The sequence below is a fragment of the Macaca nemestrina genome, chromosome 19 (assembly GCF_043159975.1).
Source record: "Macaca nemestrina isolate mMacNem1 chromosome 19, mMacNem.hap1, whole genome shotgun sequence".
NCBI classification, from domain to species: domain Eukaryota; kingdom Metazoa; phylum Chordata; class Mammalia; order Primates; family Cercopithecidae; genus Macaca; species Macaca nemestrina.
Genome location: NC_092143.1, coordinates 69,486,652 through 69,504,054, shown reverse-complemented (window position 1 = coordinate 69,504,054; position 17,403 = coordinate 69,486,652). Strand labels below are relative to the sequence as shown.

The 17,403-nt window shown below is 37.8% G+C and overlaps 1 protein-coding gene across 2 annotated transcripts in view; it reads right to left on the bottom strand.

Moving 5' to 3' along the window:
• Nucleotides 1-3,160: 3,160 nt before the first annotated feature.
• Nucleotides 3,161-17,403, bottom strand: part of LOC105464895 (uncharacterized) — a 488,640-nt gene continuing 474,397 nt past the window's right edge. The window contains exon 9 of one of the 2 annotated variants that reach the window (XM_071085555.1): nt 3,161-4,056. The gene's annotated coding sequence lies outside the window, so the exon portion shown is untranslated. The remainder of the gene's footprint in view (nt 4,057-17,403) is intronic. The other variant, XM_071085556.1, reaches the window with a different exon arrangement.

The following is a 17,403-nucleotide window of genomic DNA, read 5'->3' as shown; positions in this document are numbered from 1 at the left end:
AATGTCTAAGTTGTTTGATGTTTGGCCCAGACTTTTAGAAAATCCCACAAGTAAATTTTACTGTTAGGAACAGTGGAAATCAAGCTCATCTCTTTGAAAGGCTTGATGATAGCAAAGTCTCCTGAGACACCAGTAGTGATACGGGCGATGGAGCAAAAGAACTTGCTCCATATCTTCCTTCCTTAAAAGAATTGGCCAAGGAACGGCTTGGATGACTCATTGATCTCTGCCTGTGACCCGTGCCAGAGCCTTGCCTGCTGGGTTCTCTGAGTTTCTGGTGAAGCATTCAGGACTCCATGCAGGAAGTGAGGTCATGATTGTTTTGGCAGTTTGGGTGGCGTTTATCCTTTGGTAGCGGCTGAAGTTTATCAGTAGGTTTAGCCTTTGCACTTTGAGAAACCAACTATTATCTCATTCACAATTTAGAATAATAAAAAGTCCATGGCAGAAAAACGTGCAGTAAGTACAGATAAAGAACAAACGAGGGAGAACCTGGTGTTCCTGTCCACATCAGCCCCCAGGGCACACAATCTATCCACGCTCTGATAGAGTCCATGAGAAGGCGCCACCGGCGTTCTCGCTTTTTCTTTCTGGTAGCAGCTGCAAGTCAAGACATTTCTCAGAGAGCAGTTGGGAGTAGAGAAAACGTGTTACATCTTTAGTAAATAATTTGGGTTCAGTTGTACCCTGAAGTGACCTGTAAGGAAAGGTTTGTCTCCTCCCTGGGAGCTGTAATCAGAGCAGTTAAAAGATGGGCTATGCCTCCACAGTTTGTTGTCAGAAGTGGTTGAGAAGGATCTGGTGACTGCTGTCAGGGACCCTTCCTGGAGGCTTCCTGTACCCCGTGGAATGCCAACCAGATTTCTAATGTGGTTCTAAGTCTAGGATGCTACAAGCTTATGCATTTACAATTACATAGAGAAACAGAGGTCTCCTGTAACACTTTGCCCGTGAGGGGCATCCCAAAGATGAAAAAGTATGGAACTGCAAAAACAAATGAACAAACAACTTTGCAAATCTTGCTTTAAATATCCAAAGCAAGAGAAAAGTAACACATCACCGTTAAAATGATCTTAGATTGGTAAAATATCTGAGCTGCTATACTATTATTAACTGGAAAAAAACACACCTGGATTACGATGTTGAGTAATTCCCTAAGTCACTATCATTTATCAAGCAAGTAAGAGACTTTTTATGCAAATACAAACTCTGGCTTGACTTCTACAAATTTTTTTTTTATGTTTTGTTTTTTATGTCTGGAATCTATTGTGAGACTTAGAACAGATGGCTATAATCCCAAAGCATATATATGCATTATAGTTTTTAGGAGTTAAAAACTGTAATTAAAAATGATTGTACGCACACAGTGCTGAAAGATTTTTAAAACAGAAAAGCTTCATATAAAATGTGGACCTTCTCAGCCATCCTGTTACTTGATGCTCTGTAGACATGTTCTGGGTGAGAGGATCATACCTCGCTGTGGGATCGGGACACCCCAAAAGGAGATTGTCTTGTAGTTGGATCCGTTCAGCCTGGTCCACACTTGGAACTCTCCCCTGCTGGTTTCAGTTACAGTAGACTGGAATTGGCACATTACCCAGAGGCGGAAGGGAAGTTACAGTGTCTGTGGATATGTGTAGTGGTGACTTAAGCACTAGATTTTGTGTCAGACAAAGGAGGTTGAAATCTGCAATCTGCTTTTATTAGCTCTGTGACCTTGGGCAAGTTAATATCTTTAACCCCCGGTTACACTGTGGGGTTATTGTGAGGTTTAAATGAACCCACAGATGGCCACTTCACTAACTCCCTAACTTTCTTACTACCCATCAGGCCCCATGTTCTCTCATCCTTCCTTTTATGGCTTAGTTTGGTTGGCTCCATCTTTACAAACACCCTCAAAGCTCTCTTCCTTCTCTCCCTCCATTGTACTCACCTGGAAACCCCCAGCCTAAGATGGATCCACCAGGCTACTCTTCTGGGAGAGAAATCATTCATACCAACAGGATCACGAAACATACTTTTCCACTCGCATCTGCCTTGCGCTCACAGCGCCATTTGACCCAGTTGGCCACCATCTTCTTCTTGGTTTCTTAACACCACCAGCACTTCTTAACACTTCTTGGCTTCTTAACACCACTTTGAGATATACCTTAAAGTTCTTCACTTTATTGTTTAAATTAAAACTAGAGGGTTTTTCTTGTTCAAAGGACTGCAATAATACTTTTTCTAGAAGCCTGACACGATGATTTTACTGAAGTGACTCCAACCCTGTCTCTAATCCGAGGACCTGAATAATCACTGCACATCCTGGAGCCCTAGAGCTGTGTTCCCTGAACACCTAAAGACAGAGGAGTGAGGCCAGCAGTCTCCTTAACCCTCTGGGTCAGCCTCAGAGATGGCCGTCAGCTGATTCCACTTTTTTATTCTTTAAGGGTTGAGAGTTGAAGAGAGAAGTCAATTGATGCCACCACTGAGTTTTAGGACTTCAAAAAGAAATGTATAAATAGCTGTTTGGTTTTCTTCCCATTTCCACCAAGGTTTAAGTGGGTGGGGGTGAGGTGGGGTGTTGATGGACAGGGAGCAGCCAGGATTCATTGGCCTCTCTGGGGAGGGAAGCTCACTGGGCTATCGCTGGTGACCGCTTTCACAAATGCTCCTCCGGTGCACTTGCCCTCTGTAAATGGCTGCCTTCGCTTGGAGACTTACCTTTTTTCAGTGTCTTTCACAGCTTTTGTAACTTCTAGCTCTAGGAAAGGGTATGAGGGAGTTCATGTCTTTGTCAGTCATCCTGGAGGAAAGCGCACCAGTCCTCAAAAATGAGTTACTCACCATGTGAATTCATTGGGTAAATAAAGGCTGAATAATGGGAAGAGTTACTCATATACCGTAACAGACACTCACAGCCATCTGGCTGTCTGGCCTCCTCTTCATGCCCACATTACTCCTTACTCTAAATGAAGTTAATGGGAATTAATACATATGTATTAGGAAAAGGAGACATCCTTGGGGACCTGAGCTCGAGCTCATCAGTACAGTGCTCTTCTCTAGGTAGACAACAGGGTACTTGGGGAAACACTGAGTAATGGTTGAAAGATAAATTACATATATGCTAGTCAATATCTTGCCAATTAAGCTTACTGTATTCCTGAATAGAGCATTTCTGAGAAAAACACTGGCATCTAAGCAGCTCAAACAGTTGCATTTTATTGTCCTATTTCATGGGGCAATTTCTTTCCACGTTGACTTTCATACACATACACAGTGGAAACAGTTTTTTTTTTTTTTAACTTACAAATAAAACACTTCAAAATTGTATCCATAGAACAGGCGGTCATTGAGAAGGAAAATCAGCCATCCCACAAGACAGTGCTTGATAAAAAAAATCTCTAAAACGTGTGATGTGCTTGCTGAAACATTTCTATCCTACTCGTTAGAGTATTTGAGCAGACTTTCCTGCATGCTGTCTCTCTCCTTCCTATCAATGCTATCTCTGGTCCATGCTATTAATTATTTACAAAATGCCCATATTGTGAAATGTATAGCATGCATTATGAACATTAGACAGTGCTTCTCTGTGACTTGTATCACGGTATTCTATCAACCCACTGCATAAACAACCTCTCTCATACGTAGACTGCATGATTGTCCTGATGAATTGATCTTGTTCAGATCCTGTGTACATATTACAGCAGTGTTTTATCACTACATAGATATACACACACACTCAATAGTCACTGGTGTTAAAATAAATATTGTGACTTTGTGGAGAGAATGGCCTCGCTGAGTAACTGGCAGCATCAGATGGTCTTTATCAGTCATGCAGATAGGAGCGTGCCGGCTCGTAGCTTGGTTGTCTTGCTGTTTGGGGTGATTCTCCTTTTCATCTATCCCAGGGAAGGGTTCTGTTCTTCATCATAGCAAGCCCATGGGATGGTCTAATTCTGTGTGTACAGGAGAAATCTAAAAGCACCCTGTTCAATCAGTCAGTCCAGTTTCACTAAAGGTTTTACTCAATTGAGTAGCATTTATTGACCACTTAGCAGTGTATTCTGAGCACTATGGGGAATATAAAAGAATAATAATCCTTTAAAGAATGTAAGCATGAATGGCTTAAGATCAAAATTATTATTTTTTAGCAGCTTTAATGGGTTATAATTCACATATCATACAATTCACACATTTAAAGTGTACAATTCAGTGGTGTTTAGTATATTCAGAGTTGTACAACCATTATCAAAATCAAGTTTAGAAATTTCATTACCCGTAAGAAAAATCTTGTACCAATTAGCAATCATTCTCCATCTTCCCCTCCTCAAACTTCCCAAACCCAGGCAACCATGAATCTACTTTCTGTCCTATGGATTTGCATAATCTGGACATTGCCTATAAATGAGATTATACAATATGTGGTCACTTGTGACTGGCTTCTTTCACTGGACATAATGTTTTGTTCATTGATGATGCAGCACGTATTGGTATTTCATTCCATGTTATTGCTGAATAACATTTCATTGCATGGATATACAACAAATTATCCATTCATCAGTTGATGGCCACTTTGGTTGTGTGCTATTATGAATAATGTACATAAAAGTTAAGTTTTTGTGTACATGTATGTTTTCATTTTTCTTGCATGTGTGTTTAGGAGTAGAATTGCTGGGTTACATGGTAATTATATGTTTAACATTTTGAGGAACTGCCAAACTGTTTTCCAAAGTGGCTACACTTTTTTTCATTATCATTAGCCATATACAAGGGCTCTAATTTCTCTACATTCATGACAACATTTGCTATTATTTATATTTTTATTTAATTATAGCCATTTCTGTGGATATGAAGTGTTATTTCATTGTGGTTTTGATTTGCATTTCTCTTATGACTAAGAATGTTGAGTATCTTTTCACATATTTATTGGCCATTTGTATATCACCTTTGCAGAGATGTCTACTCAGACTCATTGCCTATTTTTCAACTGGGTTATTTTTTCTTTTTATTATTGAGTTGCAGGTGTTCTTTATATATTCTAAATACAAGCCCTTTATCAGATATATGATTTGCAAATATTTTCTCCCATTGTGTGGGTTATCTTTTCACTTTCTTGATGGTCTTCTTTGAAACAAAGTTTTAAAGTTTTATGAAACCTAATTTGCCTTTTTTTGCCACTTGTGGTTTTAGTGTCTTAAATAAGAAGGTTTTGCTTAACCTTAAGTCATGAAGGTGCACTACTATATTAAAGTCGTCTATTCTTTGTTGATCTTCTTTCCAGTTTTTCTATCTATTACTGAAAGTGGAGTGTATAAGTCTCCAATTATTACTTGTGAATTATCTATTTTTCCTTCTGCCCATTCTGTCAACATTTGCTTTGTATATCTGGGGGCTCTGTTGTTAGGGGCATGTATGTTTAATCACATCTTCCTGATGAATTGACCCTTTTATTGTTGCAAAATGTTCTTATTTGTCCCTAGTAACAATTTTTGTTTTAAAGTCTGTCTTGTCCAATATCAGCATAGCCACTCTAGCTTCTTATGGTTACTCATTATATGATATATTATGATATATCTTTTTTCATCGTTTTACTTTGCATCCTAAATATGTACAAGACTTCCACAAAACAATCAGAAAATGACAAACAACCGATATGCGCTGGTTAAGAGCAATTCTACTCCTAAGTATATACCCAACAGAGAGATGTGCATGTCTTTAAAGAAACAACATGTACCAGAATGTTCATAAAAACAGCATTTGTAATAGCCTCAAGCTGAAAACAACCCAAATGCCCATCAGTAGCAGAATTAAGAAGTAATTTTTTGTATATTCACACAATAGAATATTATATTTCGAAGAGAATGAGTTATATATAGTCACACACAATAATACGACTGAATCTTATGAACATAATATTGAGTTAGAGAAAATCACAGAAAAATACATATGTATGAGTCCCTTTAGATAAAATATAAAAACAGATAAAATTAGCCTATGCTGTTGAAAATAAGAGTAGTGGTTACTCTTTTGGGGGATAGGTAGCAAAAGAGGGAGTGTTGGAGATACTTGTTACTCAGCTGTGTTTACTTTGTGAAAATTAGTCGATATATATACTTTTCTATACATATATGACTTCAACTAAAAAATTGTAAAGAGGGCTATAATTTAAGTAAAATATGGAATTCCTTACATTTTCTTTAAAAAGCTAGCATATAGTGAAAGCGGACAAAGATGGCACAAAACATTTTTGGCCAAGCCTGCTTATGACTACGGATACAAAACATTTTTTAAAAACACTAGCATATCTAATCTAGCATTATGTTAAAGGATTAATGCTCTAGAAAACCATGAATGACTCGATACTAGAAAATCTAGAAATGTCATTGATTCCATCAATAGGCCAAAAGAGACAAACTTTATGTTCACCTTAATAAATGTTAAAAGACATTTAACAAAATTCAACATCCATTTCTGATAAAAGTTAAACAAATTATATACAGAATAGTCCTTCAAAATGATTTTAAAAATTATCTCAATCCAGTAGCTTACATCATATTTAAAAGCAAAACAATAGTGTTCTCCAAATTTGTTTTGTCAAGGTACATAACTTAAATTACAATGTACTGAAGAGCTACCAGTAGGAATTCGTGACATATATATAATACTATGTTAAGATGGGACTTTCCTGTTGACTCAGAGTTTCAGCTAAGTCCCCCAAATCTGAGAACAAATACAATAGTTGTTTAATATCTCCACATCCTGCACCTCTTGGGTGGCACTAGACTGTCTATGCAGGACAGGTTAAGAAATTGTGAAACCCTCTGCCAGAATTGGCCCATCACTCCCCTCTAGGATATAAAAGAGAAGACAAAGAATTCATTGTAATTGAAGAGGTCCGTGTTGCAGTTTTTTCTTTTCTTTTCTTTTTAAAGAATGGCTAATGGGCCATGTATTTCACCCATGGAAGAAAAAGAGAGAGTCTTCGAGTCAAGAAGTAGGGTTTTAAGAGTACCATTTGAAAAGCTTGACATGGGTCCCCTGGTTAGAGAGAGACAGAACTGGTATCTGATTGATCCCTGAAAAGTTTAAAGGCAAGAGGCTATGACTGGCCAGGAGCTCCAAGATAACAAAGCCAAGGGAAGAAGTTGGTTAGAAAAGCTTGACTTCCTCAGTTGGGCAAGGGAAAGAATGTGTAAATTTCCTATGGGCCAAATATTGGGTCCAAAGAATGAAGCTGGATTATATCATTTTGAGAAGAACTATGACCAATGTGACTCCTAACAGAGAGACAAACTCTTGGAATTCATGATGCTAGTCATTAGCAACCAGTAAGAGGAGCATTGCCTATGTGAAGGTAGCTGTAAGTGAGACATCCTAGCAATAGTCAAGGAGAATTACAGAGGAGAGAACCCTAAGGACCTCATAGGAACACTCCAAAAAAAAGCGCATCTTCATAAGGAGTCTACTATATGCAGAGGGCATCTATTCTAGATTACAACTGCACCAGCCAGGTAAGACCTTTCTGTCCTTTAGCTGTCCTCTCTATTCCTACTTTCCCCCAAACTCCTAGCCTGTGCCCAGTCTTGGAGATGTCTAAAACAATAGCTTGCAAATAGGTGAGTTGGTGGAGCCAGACGTGGGAAAAGAAGTTGGCCAAAGTGCCTATTTCCACTACAGGTTTCCAAACCACTGGGGAAGGAGACATGTGTATTAGGCCATTCTTGTATTGCTATAAAGAAGTACCCGTGGCTGGGGTAATTTATACAGAAAAGAGGTTTAACTGGTTCATAGTTCTGTAAGCTGTACAGGAAGCATGTGACAGAACTTGCTCAGCTTCTGGGGAGGCTTCAGGGAGCTTTTACTCATGGTGGAAGCCAAAGGGAGAGCCAGTGCCTCACAAAGCAGAGCAGGAGCAAGACAGTGAGTAGGGGTGGGGCACACACTTGTAAATGATCAGATCTCATGTGAACTTGTGAACTCAGAGCAAGAGTTCACTCATCATCAAGGGGATGGCCCAAGCTATTCATGAGGAATCCACTCCCATGATCCAAACACTTCTTACCAGGCCCTACCTCCAACACTGGGGATCACATTTCAACATCAGATTTGGGCAGGGACAAATAGATACCAAACTATATCAACATGTTTTTGATCAGACAACAAATTGAAGCTATGCAATTATTATATAGGGCTGAACTTTTATTATGTAAAAAATGACCAGATAAACTATAGACATGCTTGTGATTAAGCTAACAATGGAAAAAAACAAGTCAAAAGAACGGATTTGAAGGGCTTGTTGTAGGAAAGAATAAGGTGGCATTCTAATTAATTCGAGAAATTCAACACATATATATGAACATATTTATGCACATACAAGGCCACAGCCTCATTTGTGTCTTGCCACATCTACTCATGTCACCTCTGATGATTTTTCACCCACCAGCAATGTGAAATATTTGAAAAGCAAATCTCATCAAGTGATCCCTGCCTAAAATCCCCCAATGGCTCCTTATCATTCCTAGGTTAAAGACCCACACCCAGACCCTATAAGGTTAGGCTATCCTTACCAAGTTCAACCAGTAGCACACTCCTTCTCATTCTATGTGCTCTCATTTTTTTTTTCCCCCAGAAACTTGTACTGCTTTCCTACCTCACCTTTGCACATAACTCTTCCCTCTGCCTGGAATATAGTTTTCTCTCTTCTTTGAAGCCTGATCCTTCAGAGGTCAATTGTCCTTTCATCAGAAAAATCTGTGTTGACCTTCCCAGGTCAAATTTCCTTATTATATAATCTTATAGTACTATTTACTTCTCGTTTACAGCTTATATCACAGTTGTGTTTTACATTATGTGATATTTGTTAGTACATGCATCCTCTACTCAACTGTAAAAGCTATAAGAGCAGTTACCAAATCTATTTTTGTTTCCCATAGAATCACCCATACCTGCTACCAATAGGGGGCCTGCTACCAAGTAGGTTATTAAATATTTGAAAAGTGAATGTGTGGCAGCCAAAATACCTAATGCACCTATGAAGAAACTTAGAAACTTAAAGAAATGTGTCCATATGACAAAAACTACAAGAATTTACTGAGGAAAATAAAAGAAATGCGTAGGTATGAATTTAGCAAAAATATTTATTATCTATATGAGAAAAAACTTTGATGAAAGAAATCAAAGAACTAAATAAATAGAGAGATATCCCATATTCATGGATAAGAAAATTCACTATTACCAAGATGTTGATTCTTCCCAACTAGATCTACAGATTTAACACAATCCCAGTCAAACTCCCAGCAATTATTTTTTGTGGCTATCAAAAAACTAATTCTAAAGTTTATATGGAGAGGAAAAAGACCCAGAATATACAACACAATACTGAAGGAGAACAAAATTGGAGGACTAACACTACCAAACATCAAGACTTACTGTAAAGTTATAGTAATCAGCACAGTGTGGTGTTGGTGAAAGAAGAGACAAATAAATTAATGGAACAGAATAGAGAGCCCAGAAATAGACACACACAAATGTATTCAACTGATGTTTGACAAAGGGACAAAGGCAATATAATGCAGAAAAGATAGTTCTTCCAACAAATGGTGCTGGAACAACTGGAAATCCTCTTTAGAGAAAAAAGAATAGAGGAGAGGAGGGGTAAAATTTTTAAAAATTAAAAATTTTTAAAAAGAATCTAGACACAGACCTTATAAACTTCATGAAAATTAACTCAAAATAAATCACAGATCTAACTGTAAAATACAAAACTATAAAACTCTGAGAAGATAACATAGGAGAAAATCTAAATATTGAGTTTGAAGATGACTTTTTAGATACAACACTAAAGCCATGATTCATGAAAAAAATAATAACTGATAAGCTAGGTTTTACTCAAATTAAAAACTTCAGCTCTGCAAAAGACACTGTCAAGAGAATGAGAAGGCAAACCACAGACTGGGGGAAAATATTTGTAAAAGACATATCTGATAAAGAACTGTCATCCAAAATATACAAAGAACTCTTAAAACTCAACAATAAGAAAACACACAATCTGATTTTAAAATGGGCAAAAGATCTGAACAAACATTACAGCAAAGAAGATATAGAGATGGTAAATAAACCTATGAAAAGATGCTCCACATCATATGCTGTTAGGGAATTGTGAACTAAGACAAAAATTATATACTTCTACACACCTATTGGAATGGCAAGAATCCAAAGTACTGACATCAAATGATGGTGAGGATGTGGAGCAACAGGAACTCTCATTTATTGCTGGTGGGAATGCAAAATCGTAGAGCCACTTTGGAAGACAGTTTGGCAGTTCCTTATAAAACTAAATATACTCTTACCATAAAATTCAGCAATTATGCTCTTTGGTATTTATTCAATGAGTGGAAAACTTATGTCTACTCAAAAATCTGCACACAGATATTTATAGCAGCTTTATTCATAATTGCCAGAAATTAGAAGCAACCAATATATTCTTAAATAGTGAACAGATGAACAAACTGTGGTACATCCATACAATGGAACATTATTCAGTGCTAAAAGGAAATGAGCTATCAAGCCATGATAACACATGAAGGAAGCTAACATGCGTATTTCTCAGTGAAAGAAGCCAGTCTGAAAAGGTTACATACTGGATGATTGTACATATTGGAAAAGATAAAACCATAGAGCCAACAAAAAGATGAGTGGTTACAAGGTGATTGGATGGGGTAGGAAGGGGAAAAAGGAGAGGAATGAGTAAATGGAGCACCAGGGATTTTTAGGGTAGTGAAATTACTCTGTGTGATACTACAATGGTGGATGCATGCCATCATGTATTTGTCAAAATTTAAAAATCTGTGCAATACAACCAGTGAACCGTAAGGTAAACGACGGGCTTTGGGCAGTGATGTGTCAATGAATGTTCCTCCATGGTAACACATGTACCACTCTGGTGAGAGATGTTGATAGGGCGACGGGGGAAGGCAGACGCAGGGGAAAAGGTGCACATGTGTGTATACAGGAGCTGTGTACTTTCAGCTAAATTTTGCAGAACTTTAAACTGCTCTAAAATAATAATGTCTATTTTTAAAAAATCTATAAGACAATTTTAAAGTAAGAAGATCAGTGTGCAAGTCTTGATATCAGTTTCCTCTTACTGGTACCATTACCTTTTAGGAGTAACTAATCTTCTCTAAGTGTTTTTACCATCTATCTGTAAAACGGAATCAAATGAAACAGTGTGAATAAAAGTATTCTGTAAATATAAAAATTAATATAATCACAATAATAACAGAATCACTTCTACTCTACTGTCCTTTTGGTATATTCTTACCTAGATGAATACATGAATACATACTAAGCTGAAATCAGATGGTCTTACAAGGTTATTTGTTTTGTGTTGACTTTTTATTAAAAACTGGTTTTGGTGAATATTTCAGTACTTTTTTTTTTTTTTTTTTTTTTTTTTTTTTGAGACGGAGTCTTACTGTTGTCACCCAGACTAGAGTGCAATGGTGTGATCTCGGCTCACTGCAACCTTCACCTCCCAGCTTCAAGTGATTCTCCTGCCCCAGCCTCCCGAGTAGCTGGGATAACAGGTGCCCACCACCATGTCTGGCTGTTTTTGTATTTTTAGTAGAGACGGGGTTTCACCATGTTGGTCAGGCTGGTCTCGAACTCCTGACCTCACGTAATCTACCCACCTCGGCCTCCCAAAATGCTGGGATTACAGGTGTGAGCCACCGCACCCAGCCAGTACTTTCTTATTTTACCAGAATTGTAATCAGAATGTATTAATGTGCATTTGTATGTGACATATTTCAAGATGATTCTCTATTTTACTAATTAAAAGATTATTTAAGTTTTTACTAATTAAAAGATTATTTAAGTGCCTTACCAGTATGATTATAGTAATTGTCCTGACAAATCTGTTTCCTTATGACTCAATCATATATAGAACTGTGTAATTATCTAAAATCATAAAATTGCTTCAGATTTTTATATTAAAAATAATTTATATGCTCATTTTAATTGGCATCAGACCGACCTGTGTTTAAATTTTGGCTCTGAAAATACTGGCTGTGTGATCTTTAGCAAGAAGTAATTTTAACTCTCTGAGGCTCAGTTAATTCATCTAAAAAGTAGATATCTACATATTAGATGAATAAATGTGTATATTTATATTATGTATTTAACTTAATATCCAAAAAATAGACTGATATCTCATGAAATTGGAGGAGGAACTTGCAGAAGTAATTTTAAGGTTAATCTGGAAGAAAACATATGCAACAATGCTAAACATTAAAAACGATGTGAAGTACAATAGTAAAATATTATTTCAGAGAACCACTTTATATTTTCAGTAATCAATAAGAAAACCAGCAACTTCTAAAACTTTTTTGAAGGTGAGAAGAATGAGGAGAAGAGAGATAATGAGAATGAAGAAAATAAATGAGAATAGGTACGGAAAATCTCTCTTTCAGACTGGCATCATAGGACTGTGTTGGACATTTCTGGGTGGATGTGCCATCATGATAGATAGCCTAGGTTTGGAGATGCAGTCAGTTCTCAAGGAAGCTTTCTGTGAGTGGCCATTGATAGTCCCGTGTGGCTGTGGCCCAGTTAATTTCCTTTCCAATAGCAATTTTTTGCTGCTTTTCTCCAAGATGCTTTATAATAAGTTAATGAACCCACTAGGTATTCATGTTACCACAAAGCGAATCTCATTTTGCTCTTCTATAAGGATTATTACAAAATTCCTCAAAATTGGGATGTGCATCATTCCTTACTAGCAGTTGTTTATATTCACAGATTCTGTCTTACCTTGAAAATTAAATTCAACCTGAAAGGAGGTATTATTTCTTTTCAATAAGGATCCATGTTATATGGGCATCAACTTGTTTATAGCGATGGCTTAAAGATAAATTGATCTTATATTTAGAAATTATTCTAACTTTAACAGTTCAGTAAGAATGTGTTAGTGACATTAAAGTACTCACCTTGCTCTCCATTCCTAAGATTTATAAGGAAAATCCAACAGGGCCCTGACTCTCCAGACCCAGCACGGCAACATTGAGTGATTGCTGAAAGAGCAATTTCAAAAGCGCAGTCTTGCGGAAATAGTCTTACTTTCATAACATTTACATAATCACCTTGAAGATTAAAAACAAATCTTGCTCCTCTGTGGCTTTTCATTACTTGACAAGACTGTTGGGGTGCCCATTGGTTTCCCAAAGTATGGGGGTGCTTTTTTCCCAGGGCAGTTCTCAAGCCCTCAGATGCAGTTTGATAAATTGGTGGAACATTTTTGCAACTTTTGTAATCTGGTATTGATTTACTCTCTTCATCTCAAACCCTTCCAAATTGTTATTTTATTGGGGAGGGAAATAGGAATACCACAAAGTGACACATATCCTTAAGAAGCCTTGGCAGCCAGCCCTTTCCAACCAGAAAGTGTAGTGACCCCCACCTGTCTCTCTCAGAGGGACAACATGTACCAGGGTTTCCTTGCAGAGATACATTTCATTCAAAGCCATGATTGTTCTTTTTTTTTTCATGTTTATTTTTTAAAACTCTGATGCTCAAAGCTTTCCCAGTGACATACGTCTGAGAGCCTGTGGAGTTTTCCTGCCATCAACTCTGTGATAGTGAATGACAAGGGACACCTAACATAGTGTATGGTGACTGTGTGGCTGGGTCACCCATGGCAACAGGGTGAGGAGGAACATTGAGACTGGGCTGTAATGAGCAGTAAAGCCCCAGAGGATGATGAAGTGGTGAGTGATTTTCAAAGCAAATGAATTTATGACAATTCCCATCATGGTTACTATAAACAAAATGAATGGCGGCCTTCAAATACTAGCCGGGAGGAGAACCAAGGATGGTGATTCTGCAAGAAATTCTTCTGAGGCTCCCACTGGAGACATTCACAACCTCTCCTGCAGGTGCTGGGATGTTGCTAACAATTGTGGGGGACAGCATCTCGGGCAGCAAAGGAACTGCACCAAAAGCAGGCTTTCATGGTGCTGGGAGCACTGAGAAAAGGAAGGAAAAGGTGTTTTTCTGTTTGGCAAATCCAAATGGGCTCTGAGAGTAGAAGACTCCAGAAGAAAAATTTGTCTTAAGATGAGGGCAATGGAGGAGCTGTGGAAAGGTCTTTGAACTTCGAATCAAGGGACCTCACTCACAATTTCCACTGCCTCTAACTGGCTGTGTGCATTTTGGCAAGTCTTGTCCCTGTTGAGCCTCAGTGACAGCTTGAGGAAGTTGATAATGCCAAGGTCTTCAGGAATGGTAATACCATGACGTCACTGGGACTGACTGGAAGCTCTTACTGCAAGGGTGTGGCATTGGTGGAACTACCAAAGAGGTTCTGATTGCTTGTAGAGTTCACAAAGTTATTGTTATCTCCAGCTGTAGAATTAAAATGTTATTCCTGCTACTATCAAGTCAGTGGCCCAATGGCCTTCTTGCAGTATCTTAATATATGCCAAACCCTTTCTCTACCTCAAGGCCTTTATCCATGCTGGTCTCTGTACTTGGAATGCCATTTTCCAAAGTCTGAACCTGGTTAACTGATCCTTGAGATTTATACTTAAATGTCATTTTCTCAGATTAGATTTGGCACCCTACTAGAGAGTCCCAGGGCACCCAGCACGCTGCTTTAAAGCACTTATCACAATTATAATGCCATCCCTATTTGTGTAATTATATAATTTTCTCTTTTCCACTAGACTGAGCTCCATGAGGATAGTAGCCATTCTCTGTCTGTTTCAATATAATTTACTTCAATGGCCAATACCTGGGACAAGTCTCTATTAAGCATGCAATAAACATTCATTATAGATTGAAACAAGGGGAACAATAATCACTTTTCTTGAGTACCTGCATATTTCAGGCCAAGTGAAGTCTTAGATTTATCCGCTTTCTTCCAAAAAAAACAGGCACTGTAGTAAGATGTTAGGATTAATGCATCGTTTGATGTTTTAGTTTGCATAGCACTTCCACTCCATCAGTGCGCTCTACAACAAAAGCTCCTCATAATGTTTTCCAGAGGGCCAAACATTTTCAAACATAGAGGATTAAGTCTGATGGATTGTAAGCTACTCCCAAAAGTTGGTTAGAACTTTGTGGAATTTCTTTATTAACAGTGTTGAAATCACTCTCAGTCAACTTCAAAGTGCATTTCCTTCTTCTGAACAGCCAGCAACAGATTACTCATTAGATTTGGAATAAACTAATGAGATATGACATGGAAGTAAAGTATAAAAAATAAAGCAGCATGGCTAATTGAAAATGTTTATTTTGTGAATTTTTAGATGTCAGTGGCTTAAAATAATTGCTGACATGCAAGGTTGGCATTGGTAGTTTCTTCCCTACTGTAAAAAGCTGTGTAAGAAGCACAACAAATATACTCTTTTGATTAACAAAGCAGCAAAGCTCACAAATACCAGAGGCTTAAGGTGACTAATTGTCCTGATTTGCTGGGGACTAAGGGGTTTTCTGAGAAGAGGGAATTTCAGTGTTAAAACTGTGAGAAACCCCAGCAAACCCAGATGGCTGGCTACCACAGAACACAGAACTGTTTGGAAAACCCCACCCTTGGGGTCTAATCCCAGCCCCGCCTGTAGGTTAGGCCTGCCCTGGGCAACTTTATGGGATCCTCTTCCCTGATCTGTGCAATGAGGCCAATCAAGGAATGGTCAGGTCTGATATAAATGACATTCAATATTCTATGAAATGAAGAATATGGCCATGCAACACAGGGATGGTGGGGAAACTAGCAGAGATGACAATCTTAACACTAGCATTTGTGCAAATCAAAACCACCATGAGATGCCACCTCACACCCATCAGAATGGCTATTACTAAAACTCAAAAAGCAACAGATGCTGGTGAGGCTGAGAAGAAAAGAGAATACTTATACACTGTTGGTGGGAATGTACATTAGTTCAGCCCCTGTGGAAAGCAGTTTGGAGATTTTTCAAAGAACTTAAAACAGAACTACCATTTGACCCAGCAATCTCATTACTGGGTATATATCCAAAAGAAAATAAAGTGTTCTACCAAAAAGAGACATGCACTCAAATGTTCATTACGGCATTATTCACAATAGCAAAGATATGAAATAAGCCTAGGTGCCTGTCAATGGTGGATTGGATAAAGAAAATGTGGTGCAATCAAAAAGCTTATCCATCACAATTAAGTTGGCTTCATCTCTGGAATGCAAGGTTGGTTCAACATATGCAAAAAAATAAATGTGAATCATAGCATAAACAGAACTAAAGGCAAAATCACATAATTATCTCAATAGGTACAGAAAAGGATTTTAATAAAATTCAACATCCCTTCATGTTAAAAACTTTCAGTAAACAAAATGTTGAAGGAACATATCTCAAAATAATAATAGCCATCTATGAGAAACTCACAGCCAACATCATACTGAATGGGCAAAAGCTGGAAGCATTTCCCCTTGAAAACAGGCACAAGATAAGGATGCCCTCTTTCACCACTCCTATTCAATGTAGTACTGGAAGAGGAAGTCAAGCTATCCTTGTTTGCAGATGACATGATCCTATATCTAGAAAACCTCATTGTCTCAGCCCCAAAGTTTCTGAAGCTGATTAAACAACTTCAACAAAGCCTCAGAATACAAAATCAATGTGCAAAAATCACTAGCATTCCTATACATCAACAAAAATCAAGCCAAGAGCCAAATCAGGAGTGAACTGTCATTCACAGTTGCCACAAAAAGATTAAAATACCTAGGAATATGGCTAACTAGGGAGGTGAAAGATCTCTGCATAAAGAACTATAAACCTCTGCTCAAAGAAATCAGAGATGACACAAACAAATGGAAAAACACTCCATGCTCATGAATAGGAAGAGTCAATATCAGCAAAATGGCCATACTAAACAAAGTAATTTATATATGCAATACTATTTACTATTTAATGCAATACCATTAAACTACCATTGACATTCTTCACAGAACAAGTAAAGACTATTTTAAAAGTCATGTGGAACCAAAAAAGAGTCTGAATAGCCAAGGCAATCCTAAGCAAAAAGAACAAAGCCGGAGGCATCACACTCCTGACTTCAAACTATCCTACAGTACTATAGTAACCAAAACAGCATACTTGTACAACAACAGACACATAGACCAATAGAACAGAATAGAGAACCCAGAAATAAGACTGCACACCTAAAATGATCTGATCTTCAACAAACCTGACAAAAACAAGCAATGGGGAAAGGATTCCCTGTTCAATAAATGAGGCTGGGATATCTGGCTAGCCTTATGTAGAAGACTGAAACTGGACTCCTTCCTCACACCATATACAAAAATTAAGTCAAGATGGATTAAAGACATAAATGTAAAACTCAAAACTATAAAAACCCTGTAAGACAACTTAGGCAATACCATTC